The sequence below is a fragment of the Halichoerus grypus genome, chromosome 5 (assembly GCF_964656455.1).
Source record: "Halichoerus grypus chromosome 5, mHalGry1.hap1.1, whole genome shotgun sequence".
NCBI lineage: Eukaryota > Metazoa > Chordata > Mammalia > Carnivora > Phocidae > Halichoerus > Halichoerus grypus.
In genome coordinates, this window is record NC_135716.1 from 55,405,660 (window position 1) to 55,419,171 (window position 13,512).

The 13,512-nt window shown below is 34.3% G+C and overlaps 1 long non-coding RNA gene across 1 annotated transcript in view; it reads right to left on the minus strand.

Annotated features, from left to right (window-relative positions):
* Positions 1-13,512, minus strand: part of LOC118555401 (uncharacterized) — a 294,515-nt gene that overhangs the window by 238,078 nt on the left and 42,925 nt on the right. The window contains exon 2 of the long non-coding RNA XR_013447506.1: positions 4,366-4,471. This is a non-coding gene — a long non-coding RNA (uncharacterized LOC118555401). The remainder of the gene's footprint in view (positions 1-4,365; positions 4,472-13,512) is intronic.

Here is a 13,512-nt window from a genome sequence, read left to right on the forward strand (position 1 = left end):
AGAAACTACCACAGAATTTTTAAACATAAAAACATTATAGTTTTAATGGTCAGAGTAGTAGAAAAGAACATGAGTTCTGGCATTAAATAAAATGGTAGCTAAAGAGAAGATAATATACAGTGGTATAGACCTTTTGGTTTACATGGACTCTCAACAACTACTGTTTGAAGCAATCAGGATCCTCACACATGTCAATCTCCCAGGAATCGTGTGTAAGTCAAGTGAGAATCCTGAGCAGTGGCCGCCATATGGAAACAATAACAGGTCAAAGAGGAATTGGAGACAAGTGCTCCTGCTCAGGAAGATCTCAGTGGAGGCCAAAGGGTTTAATCGTCTGGTTCCCTAATTTATCTTCTCATAACAGCACTTTCAGATCTTGATGGTGAATCAGAGCACTAAGCATCACTTCAAGAAAGTAAGTGCTTAGCTGTGGATCACAGGACAGGTCTGCTTTGATGCTCAGGGTTTGCAGACTGGTGAATTGGAAGCTTGAAGTTTCCACATTGAAGGAAACAACTTTGATATAAGCCTTGGGGCTGAAATATCAAGAAAGGACTTCTAAGAATCAATTGATGATAAAAGCTCTACCCTGTTTTAACTTACTTTTGTGTATGTGAAAAGAATGGTACCAATTATTCTGTTTGCTAAGCTGGTTGGTTGTTCCTGGTGGCAGGATACCCATACTTCATAGTAAAAGGATGCTAACCCACAGAGAAATATCAAATTAAACCTTTAATGTAAGGAAAAAATATCAAGAACCTTAGAACCTTCAGAAAATATTTCCACTTAAGCAATATCAGATGGAATAGAAAGTATAAATTTTCAGTTGCTTTAGTAAATGTGTAAATAATGGGGTTAGAGGTTCTCTCCTATTAAATAGGATGAACTAACGCAAATAGTTGTAAGTAATGAGAATATATAAAAAAGAAAGGCTTACTGGGCTTAAAATTCAGAAGAAAGTAGAAGAATATAGATCATGAGTAAATGTGAGATTATGCAAGGTTTGCAGTTATTGGAAAAGTTATTGCAATATAAGACATTGGAGAAAAGAATGTCAAGAAATTAAATGACCATAATATTGGAATGATCAGATATGAACAGGTAATTCACATAAAAAAATATAAATAGCCTTTAGACATAAGAGAAGATGTTCAATTTCATTTAGATTATATAAATTAAAATTAAAACTATAATGAGTATAAAGAGATACCATATTTTATCTACAAGACTGTCAAAAGCCAAAAGACTTATCACAGTCTTTGCTGGCAAGGCATATTCTCATATAATCCTTGTGGAAATGAAAATAATTTTCTATTAAAAAATTAAATAAAAATTATAAAGAGAGAGAGGCCTCTATGAGGCCTTTTTGAACCAATAGTGATAACGTGTCATGAACTAAGGAGAATGATTAACTCAGCAATGTACCTAAAGTTAAAAAAAAAAAAATTACTGGACTATAAAAAGCGATAGTTCAATTTAAATATGAAATGACACCTAGCATCAAATTTCCCAATACAAACATTTTTGACTGTTTATATGCCTTTAGCACAACATACAATATATGACATAGATTATTCACTCATCTATCAAACATTTCTTAATTTCACACTTCTAGAGACTGAGTATGGATGCTCTGAATATATAAATGAATCAAGTATACATCTTGCCTTCAAGCTGCTCATAATCTAGTGAATAGACAGAAACTGAGCACACAGTTTCAATATAGAACATTATATGTTAGAATGATAGACTTGATGGTATGAGCAAATTTGGATCAGATAACCTTTCAGTTAGAATAGAGCTATTTTAAGCACTCTGGCTTACTTTTTATGGCCAAGTTCTTCCCTTACTGCCCAAGAAAAAGATTTCATCTCTTCTCACTTTACAACCCTCCAACACTTCCTTCCCCATCCTTACTTTAAACTATAACCCTACTTCATCTTTCACTGAAAAGTTCAATAGCTCAAGACTATCACATCTACTTATCCACTGTGTCTGTGCCCAGTTACCCTCTTTCGTACTGCTGGGAAAGATTTTGCCCATGTTCTCAACTATGGCTAAACTTTCCATTTTTCTAGTAGATCCTATCAGCTCTTTCATTCTCAAGACGTTGTTCCAGGAATGATCCTCTTTATTTTCTGCATTATCATTTTTTCTGTTATGCTGACCATTATAATCAGAATAAACATGCACCCACCAGGACACTAAAATTATTTTTGTCAAGATTGCCAATGACCTAAGTAGCTAAGTTTAACAGTTAATTTTTAGTTCTCATCTTACTGACTATAAGCAGCATTTAACACAGGTGATCACTTCTCTCTCCTTGAAACACTTTCTTTACTTGGATTCTAAAGCTCCTGACTCTCTTGGATTTCTTATTATCACTGGCTGTTCAATTCTTTTCCCAGTTCTTCATATCCTTAACCTCTTAATGTTGGACTATCAACAAGGCTTCTTTCTTTTTCATTCTCTTTTTTCTTAGCATTTACTTCTTGGTCATCTCATCCCTTCTCTTGGTTTTAATACAACTGATGTGTTTACAATTTCCTAATTTACATTTCCAATCCAAAACTTTCCCCTGACCCTGAACACTTCAGTCTGTCTGTCTGTCGGTTTCTCTCTCTCTCTCTCTCTCTCTCCCTCAGATACACACACACACACACACAGGCCATACATAACCTCTCCACTTTGGTGTACAACTGAAATCCCATGAATTATAAAACTGAAAGTGAATTTCAAATATAGTCTTCCCAAAGCAGAAGTGTTATCCCCCTTTATCACAGAAATCTACATTAGATTTTCAAGAAATAATAGGCATTTGATATTTCCAAACAAGATTCTGAGTCCTTTGTGGACTCCCTAATTCACAAATTCTGTAATAGCAAACACTTTCTTTCTTAAATTTAAAGAAAATGTGGCTAGGAGTTTAAGTCAGCCAGTCATTGCATATATTACTGCATATATGAAAATGTGTAGAAAACAACAATGCTTCTTTGAATATAGCTACTAAATTACTCTCCCAATGCTAGGGTATGTACACAGGGTATGAGATTCAGATTTGTGATGCACACATTACTACAACTCTTTATGAGCTTTCAGGGTTATTCACAAATAATGAGAATGTTAAATCCTCATATGCCACAAGCTCCTACAGTATTAATTAAGTTCTGCGTGAAATTTTAACATGGATTATCAACTATAATGCTACCTGTGTATGTCTTGTAGGAGCAATTAAATCTTTAACCCATCCTTGATTACTCCAACCCACAGAAATATTCAGCTCTCTGAAATTTCAGAACAAGTAATACTTATTCCACATGTATGGAAGAGTTGGCAAGTACCTCAAAGGGTCCTGAGTCTAAGTTCCATTATTAACAGATACAGACCTGAACTTAGGAGCGATAAAGCAAATTGCCAAAGCAGAGTCGCACACTTTCTTTACATTCAATTTACTTTCATAATTTGACTGACCCTATTACAGTAACTATCAATAATAAATTATTAAAATAATTATGATACCTAAAATCAGACAACCAATCCCTAGTGAAATGTTCTAAGGTTTAGATACTGAGAACATAAGAATGATCTAATAAATATCTTTTGATTAGTGGATTATAAAACCTACATAGTAGAGGGCAACACAGTGAAATTTAGTAGCCCTCACAAAATCAGTATATACAAGGTCAAAATTTGAAGAATAAATTTTTGTCTGAAGGTATTCTCATATACATTAGTCCTACTTACCACAAGAAATTGAAAATGACCATTCGTACTATAATTTTTCCCCTTCAAAAAAACTCAAGTTTTTAAAGAAAAATCTCAAAAAATCTGAAGGTTTACCAAAGAACTTTCTTCACTGAACTTGCTCTACAAAAGTATAGTTTAACAGTAAATTGGTAAAAATTAATTTCCAAAATGTAATTAAAGCAAAATGGTTCTTGAAATGAACATAAGGGATCTTTTATAAAGATAATTTAATAATATCACAGCACTAACAAGATGAATTTATCTGTATATTTCTTTTATTCCAGAAACCAAATTATATGTAACAATGAGAAAAAAATATTCAAAACTACCTAAGCACTGTTTGCAAAGAAAAAATACTACTCAGGATAAAATTTTAAATAGAAACTCACTGGCATAAAACCACACTACAGAACATAGATGTAAATGGACATTTTTTTTCTCAACAATCACAGGCAAGAGAAGAACTAATTGAAAACCAATAAATTAAGTACAGTGCAGCAAGCGGTCTCTAGCTAACTCGGCCTATACATCAATAGGTCATTCTCAGTTAATTAAGTGAAGGCATAATCAGCTTAATTTATGTAGTTCACGGAAGTTAATGATATCATAGTACAGTACCTGACGTTTGGCCTGTCCATATAACTTGTTTTATATGTTCGGTTCATTTCGTTCTTCCTCAGTATGGGCACTTTATTTCTGTAGCTTACCCCCAATGTTTGTCTTTCTGCAGAAAATAGGAAATATAACAATGAAAAACAATGAAGATTAAAAGATCCCTTAATAAAAAGTTATTTTAAAAATGACCTGATCGCTTCTCGGCCTTTTGGCTAAGATCAAGTGTAAAAATGACCTGATGTTTCAGTGAATTATTTTGTATTATAGAAATGTAAACAGTAGCAATGAGCAGAAGCTTTCTGAAATAAAAGCAAATGTTAAAACAAGATCAATGTAAATGTATATAAATGCATATTTAGATATTAAAAAGATAAATCAGTGAAGAAACTTTTAAAGTATTGTGCAATCATAAAATATAAGCATGAATTTAATAGATGTAATAATTATCTGGTATATTTGTAAATTGTGTTCATTTCAACACTGGATTATACACTTGGTAGTAAACTCTTCTTTCTCAGGGAGTTTCTTTCCACTGTCTCTGTAGCTCATCTACTCTTTTCTGAAGCTGCAAGTTTACACACAAAGACAAACCACAATGTCAACCAATTGGACCTCACTTAAGGAACCTGGGAGATCGATTTGTAAAGCAAAGAATGAACAGGACCCTATTTCTGAAGTACGTTGCTCAAACTGCTCTTTCATTAAAAGATGCTCTTTCTTATTGATTTTGGCTTAAGTAATGAGAAAGCTTATCCAAAAATCTTTAGCATTTGGGCTCAAGTTAAGGAAATCAATACAGTCATTTCCCATTTGAACTGCATATGTGAGTTTTATGTACGAGAGACAAGACAAAGCCAAATTCAGATAAATCAATAGCATTGTCAATAGAACATGAAACTGACAAATGGCGTTTTTCAGCAATTAAAGTGAGCTGTAAACATACAAAGACTAATCAATTACAATGTTTTGTCATTAACAGTTTTTAATTGGTACAAAAGTTATGTGTGAATGTGACTCCCCAGGAATGAAGAATAGAGAACCTACTTCAGCATCACGTGGGACCATTTCACTAATGTTTTTATGAACATACAGATAACTTTACAACTGACAAAGTAAGTTAAGACCTTCATTAGGCAGATTGTATTTGAATACCAATGAATCTATATAAGCCAGTGAAATATTTTGTAAACACAGGAAGTATAACATACAGTAGCCTTTCTTTTGGAATGTACTATTTTTAAACACTGCTTTAAATATTCAAAGAGTTTATGTTTTTGTAGCTATTAATTGAACAAAGTTAAAATAACTTGTATTTAAGTTGAAATTATTATTTCCTACATTGGAAAAGTAAAAGCCAAGTAAGCATTATATTTCTTTCATGGTTGTATTCTAAAAACACAAAAAAATTCTTTAAAATATATATTTTGGTTATACATAAAAGATTCTAGAATTTATTCAAGTAATTTTAAAAATGTTTTGTATCAATGATAACCTGCAATAAAATACTGAGCCATCATGGTTTGCCATTATCCTAAAGTAGTCAAGAAAATTGCACTACAGATAGCCAAATATAATTCATAATATGCTAAGATAGGCATATCATTAAAATGCAGATAAAACCTTTGTTTTTAATAAAAAATGATATAACAAAAGTAAAAGGTTAATTGAAAAGCAAAATAAACTACCGAATTTAGTAAGGCACATTACCTAGATTAACAGAAATCAATGAAATCATTAAAACAATTAATAACTTAGAGCTCCATTCAGACTAAGATAAACTCTGTGGCTATTAGAATGCGGATACAAGGCTACAGAGACATATCTATTCTGACTGGGTAATTTCCTCTCCTCTGTAACAGTTCAGTAATATATGCAACTGGCATTATACGGCCACCCATTTCTTCTTGTGAGACAAGAGATCTTTCATGCTTTTTGCTATCTATGCTAAGTGAATCATAAGAACCACAGTCTTTACAGAAGGGAACGTATTTCCCCCCACTGTTCAGGACATAAAATGGGCCATTAAAGCATCAGTAGTATTAATCAAAGCCTCATAATTGTTCAGCCTCTTGCCTGGATAGAAAATGTGCAGAGTTCTACCCATCCTCCAATCATAAATAGGAACATTTATACATCAAAGCCAGGCTCAGATATCTTTTCAATAACTATGAGGGAACACCTAAAACCAGTATGTACTTCTCTGAAGATCATATTCTGAGAAGTGACTGAAAATAAGCAAACATAACCTCATGAGTTACAAAAACGGAACAAAAGTTGTAATTATAAATGCTTTTTGCCTGATGTATTTTTTTTTTAAAAAGAAGTGAAATTTGGCTTTGATCTAAAGGAAGTTCATATCTTAAGTCTTACAAAACAAAAAAATACAGATGACATGTTAACCTATTTCATTTTTCATTGCCACCACCCTCAAATCCCAGTATACTTTTTAGGGCTTATTATATACTACATACTCTGGAAAGCACTTGATATAAATTATCTCACTTTATTCTCAAAAAGAACACTCTAAATATGATTGCTATTCCAATATTATAGGTGTGTAAACATATGAGAGATGGTTAACAGCCGAGATCACACAGTTGGTAAATGCTGTATCTGAAGTTCCAAGTTCTCTCAATCATTGCATTAATTGTCTTGGTCTAGCTGACTTACCATTTTTACAGGTTTGGAAATTGTATATTATCAATTTTCCAAGAGAGATCAGGTCCTGGTTTACTGACACAATGTAACTAATGTTTTAAGAGACCAAAGCATATGACAGAATACTAATTTATTACTTTCTAATACAGTATAAAAATGCTAACTAGGCCAAAATATTCTTTTCTGTTTCATTATCTCACCTTTAAAAGACTACATAAGCTATCAAATTTGTTCATCCTTTCAACAAATCTTATTGGCCACTTATTATATAGTAGGTGTTGAAGATAAAGCAATAAACTAGGTGGGGAAAAAAAGCCATGCTTTTAGAGTTTATATTCTAGCTAATTGTTATTTGATACTTTGTACCAGGCACCAAGCACTTTAGTTTATTAATGAACATAATCGTCATAACAACTCTATGAAATTGTTACTATTATTATCCCAATTTTGCAGACATGGACATGAAGTGAAAGAGGTTAAAGCTCAAAGTGAAAGTTTTTAAGAGCTGCACTCACAGTTTGGACCAGACTTTCTGTTCAATGAACTTGCTGTCCAGCAAGGGAGCTGCGTGTTAGTGGATCGCGTCACTCAGCCTGATGGGATGCTAGGAACAATGCTACATTGCCCTGGCTGCCATGAACACCGAGCCCTGGCTCCTTTCCTTGGGGCCTCCTGTTCCCTGAGTAATGCTGCAGATGCACTGATACAGACCTACTTTCCAGTCCTCCTTTATGTTCATCCATCAAAAGCACCATTACCTCATGTCTCCTAGGTGTAATACAATTAAGTCAGTTATATTCCCTTCATATGAATTGCTGGTTGAAATTAAGAGACAGCTCACTTGCGCACATTTCCCGGAGTGGAAGATCTATTTTATGCTTTGTTTTTAAATTTAGATTCTTCTCAATTTTATACTTTAGGGGTGTAGGGGCTCTTAGTCTTTGACTATAGCTATTGCAAAACCTGGAGCCAGAAATAAGCTTTTCTGTTATTAAATCATTCTTGTATCAGGAGATTAACAGCACATTGTTAATGCACAGTATCAGCAAGGACATAGAAATGTTTTCTTTAAGACTTTTGCTGATTAATATTTTAAATATAATATATATTATATGAATATTACATAGTTGTTTATATTTTATTATCTATGATATATTTAAATAGCATTTCACCAGGTAAATGCATGTTGCATCCTATAATGAAATAACACTGTCTTGTTTTTCAGTCCTCCCCAAAAGCATATCTCCTACATACTAGCAGTGACATTGTACCAGAATTGCAAGTTGAAATCGAAATTTTCAGTAGCATTCAAGATTGGCTGCAAACAAAAACTGATTGAAGATTTTTCCTTTGAAAAATTCCTTAAATATGTGATTATATTTCTCTTCTCTTCTGGTTGCTCTCTGTGTCTCTTTTCTCTTCTTTTTTTCTTAACATATGTTAGTCCCATTCAGTTTCCCTCTCGGTACTCTACTACCACTTCCTCTCAATTCTAACTTAATCTCCTATCTTCTTTCCCATTAACCTTTAATATACACACTTGCTATCTCCTCTTTACTTCCTATCTGGCCCATTCATCTCTCATTTCTTTCCTAATATAATAGATGTGAGAAAGGAAACTCAATACTCTATAACACAAATACAGAAATTAAGGTCCCAAAGATTAGAAAAGAGGATAACTCAACTGCACCACTTGAATACAAACATATTTACATATATTTTTCCCAAATGTTTTTTTCATCTTGTTTTCCTAAACCAATATTTTCAGGGAGAAAAAAAGCATACCAATTTTTAATCCCTCTCTGCTCCATCAACTGCAATTTCTCTAAACGGCATTTGAAATAACCTGTTCAAAGAATTAAGAGTACCTGGTATTTATCTTTGTATTTCCGCTACCTAGCAGAGTGACTGCCATAGAATAGGCCCTTCATGAGTGTTTGATGAACAGAACTGAAATAAGTAAGCTTCATACTTGATAGGAAAATAAATAGGAAAATTAAAAGAGAAACTTGCTCACCAATGGCCGCGGTGAAAACTGTGGAGGTGGAGGAGGTGGGCAGTCGGTACTCACAATTTTATCCCACTATTGAACCTCTCATTATTCTCCCTGATTGTCTTTTCCCTTCTCTCCTCGGCCATTTATTCAAAGGTTCAAGCAGCTGTTTGAGGGTTAGAGTTAGGGTCATACCTACAGGTTCAAAGACTCAAACAGCTGATGCCATAATAAGTTGCCTATATTTGATCCATTAATTAAATGATGAACCAAATCTACCACTATGCTAAAAGAAAAATCTAAATGTAAACCTTCCTTTAATGATCTTGCTCTTCTTCCCTTCCTATCTCCCTATAATACTCAAATTTTAAGATACATTGTCTGGATTAAATCTTCATATACTCTCAATACGACTCGTACTCATGGACTGTCACAAGTGCAAGTAACACTACATATCATGGGGAACAACAGTTTTCAAAATCAACTCTTCCAAAGGCTCCTTTCAGGGGGTGCAAGTTTTCCAGTCCACTCCCCAAACTTTAACCAGAGGGGATCTGGCTTACTTTGTACATTTCACTCCAGTGTACATCTTTGTTTGGAGAAAGGAGTCTGTTGCTATCTATATTCTGGCATCAGCAGACCTAACACGATTCTATCATCTCAAAATGCACAAAATCAGGACTAGAAAAGTTAATAACCAACGTGTTCAAAAATAAGCTGGTGGCAAAACCAAGATTTGAACAACTAAAATTGCCATGTAGGTCTTTCACCTGTCAGGACTATTTTTTTCCCCTGGTCTACTCTATTTGAGAATGTAGAAATGGTTGATAGAAAAATTACATTGTGCTACATAGCGGACAATTGCTCTACTGTTAATTTTTGCTGTATTCAGAGTGAATCTCGCTCTGAAACTTAATTCAACCAATTCTGGAATTGATACACAGTGGAAAACAAGAAGAACGTGTAAAACAATAGTATGTTTTACTTAGTTAACGAATGAACTAATTTCATACTACAGAATGGGAACCTGTATGCGGAAAAATGGAGGTCCATTGCAGGAGCAGACAATACTTCAAAAGGCAGCAAACTAAGATTGATATGAGTGAATGGCAAAAAGTCTGGTAAGAGTCAGGAATAAGCACCAGTTGAGGCAAGCAGCTTAACTCAGAGTTGACTCAAGTTTGAAATAGATTGGAGCATTCAAGTGGGAAATACTTAAAGCAAAGAGTCTTCATACTTTCCCACCAATAAAAAGTGCTCTGAACCAAAGATCTGTAGCATGGATAGGTCCTTGAGCACTAGAGGATTTGTGGCTTTCTAGCAGTCTTACATCTTCAAGATCTAATTGTCCTTAACCCTAAGTTATTTCACCTGACTTCTTAAGGAGCCTTTTTTATTAGCCACTATAACACTAATCATCTTCATTCTTTTTAGATCCCCTATCTGATAAAAAAGTTTTATCCCCCAAGTTTAGAATTTCTTTACTTGACAACATAGTCCCCATAGTTATTAAAGCTTGATGTTAAGTGTGAGAATTTAATCAATCAGTTATAAGAAACATTCTCTATTTATGTGTATATATGTGTTCTTCCTATTTTTGCTTCTATGTTTAGTTCTTGCTATTCTATTCCTCTCCCCAGAGAAATCTCCATTTTCTGCAAGATCAAGACCCTCACACATGAATTATATATAAAGAAAAGTTCAAAATCCAGTGTAAGAGGCACTCATCTTACTCATAGTAAGGTTCACACTAATATTCCACAAAATATGTGGAGGATAAAGCAGTGTGGGCTGAAGCACACAGTTTAATTACATTAGAAAGGGTTATCGTCAATCTCTCAATGAGGAATTTATTCGGTATGGTATATCATGTATGAATATTGTAGGAAACTCCAAGCAATTCTCAAAACAATGAAAATTCAATTATTCTCATAATAAATGTTTGTCACATTTATAAAGTTTAAAAATAAAAACACATACTTCAGATATTGGTAAAGACAGCTATCTAGCTAAGTCTCATTTTGATGCTCAAAAGGAAAATCAAGAAAAAGATATGAAATAGCATGTTTGTAAAGAAATTGTTGAATAATCTAGTAATAGGGCAGCATAAGATGAATGGTGAGGAAGTAGAAAAAAAAATTCATTGGTTCTTTTAAATCCTAATGAACTAGATTATCAGAATCTCTCTCAATTTCCAATTTAACCAATTCTGTGTTAACATCACCCATCCCAGGAAAATATTTTCACTATCAAATTATTTGTTTTGTACACTCCTTTCCAAATGAAAGCTAGAGCCTACATTTACGTTTTTTTTTTTTTCTTGGTCTCAAACCTTCTTAACTCTTTCTTGTAACACCAACATAAGCCTACAAAAGAGATTAAGAAAATATGTTTTCTAAGGAAAAGCTCCAAGTAAAATTGAGGAATAATGACCATCAATTTCAAAACCACACTTATTAAAGGTGGAACTCCAATAACTTCCCTTTCTTACTTCTCCCAGCTCACTGAAGTGGAAGAAGGAATTCCAGAAATATTAAGGAAGATATAATTGATTAGATGTGGAGTCCAAAGAAAGAATTACTTAGGATGATTTTCAAATGTCTGCCTTAAATAACTGGATGAATGTAATTTCTGTCATGAATAAAGACCAATGACATTCTGATTAGATTTCCATTCTGGAAAAGTCAAAGCTATAGGGACACAGAACAGATCAGTGGTTGCTAAGGATTAGGGATGGGGAAGAGGTTTAATACAAAGGGCAGCATGAGGGAATTTTTAGGAATGATTAAGTATTCTATATATTGACTGTAGTGGCATTTACATGTTTCCCTGGAATGGTCAAAACTCAAAGAACTACATCGAAGCAGCAAATTTTACTATAAGTAAAATAAAAAGTAAATAAAAATAATCAGTGCTTACTAATGAATTATTTTAAATGAGGATATCTTAAGAATTAGAAATATGTCAGAATGATTACAGGGGAAAATATGTCAAAATTAATGGAACACTAAATTAGACATTAGAGTAGAGCAAGGAAAATAAGATCGTTGCAGACTAAGAATGAGAACTGAGTAACTATTAAAAGTGCATGACAGGGATGCCTGGGTGGCTCAGTCGGTTAAGTGTCTGACTCTTGGTTTCAGCTCAGGTCATGATCTCAAGGTCCTGGGATGGAGCCCCACACAGGCTCCCCACTGATTCTCTCTCTTCTCCCTCTGCTCCTCCCCCCTGCTCCTGATCTCTCTCTCTCTAAAATAAATAAATCTTTTAAAAAAGGTGACAAAAAGTAAAGATGACACCACCTAGCACTTCCCCAGGTGTTTGAAAATTACTTCTAAGTTTCTAGTCATAACACTCTCAAAAAGTCATTTTCCAAACAGTGGTCGCGTCAGTTGCTTTTGCTTTACTTATCTGATTAGCAGAATTCTTGCTGTTGAATGTAGAAACAGATGAACAAGAAACCTAATCTAAGGCAGACAACTGAGGCAAGTTTGATGGGTTACCATCACAGCCTTGCTATCACCCGACTTTGGAATGCCAGGGCGAATGGCATTACTCCACTTTATATCCCTACTGGCCCAGGACAAATCCCGAGACAGTTGTGGCCTGTGTCTCTTCTGACTGATTCTCCGAACCCTATCAATCTCGTAAGTTTTAATCTCCTGGATCTCAGGGTCAATCATCAGCAAATAGCTTTTAAAGTTTATAACAAACTACTTTCAGGAAAAATCTCATTTCCTACTTGTCTCAACTGAAACTTGGCTCTCCCATGGCACTGCTTCTAAAACTGTTCAAATAATGGGTTCTTTTCCACACCCCTTCTGCCTCTGGGCCTAGAAATGAAGTAGATGTTTTTTTTGCTCCTCATTGCTGCTTCCAGACCAGTATCCCTACATTCGTAGTCATATAAGGCTCCCCAGTGAACTTTACCTCTTTTTTTGAAAAGTTAATCCCTGATTCACTGATTCCAATTCCACACCTATCCATCTTCTTGGCAATTTCAAGTCCCACATAGAAGTCCCAATACCTTGATCTCTTAAATTCTTGACCTCATTTAGCCAATGATCTTGTTCTCTACCCTATAGAAGCTATTCAGTACCAAGGTCGCACCCTTGACCTTGACATTTTCCATAACAACAAACTCTCCATCTCGATTTAACACACCTCCTTTCTACTATCATTTTTCTCTTTCCAGCTCACTCCTGACACCCATCTCTAATAAACTTTGGACTTCATCCAAATTTTCAGTCCATTTTTCCTAGCAATTTATTACTGCTCCTTATTACCCTCCTGTCCTTTCTTCACTATCCACCTCAAATGTATGGTAAATTATTACAATAAGCCTTCCTCTTAATTCCACCCACTTGCTTGACAAAAAACCACCCTGGTTAAGTCCAAAACTTCCCACCAACTCTACCCCAGTACCCCTGAAGCTGAAACTGGTTGGAAAACATACACAATAATGCTGACAGCTTTACTGTGATAATAAAACTTAAGTG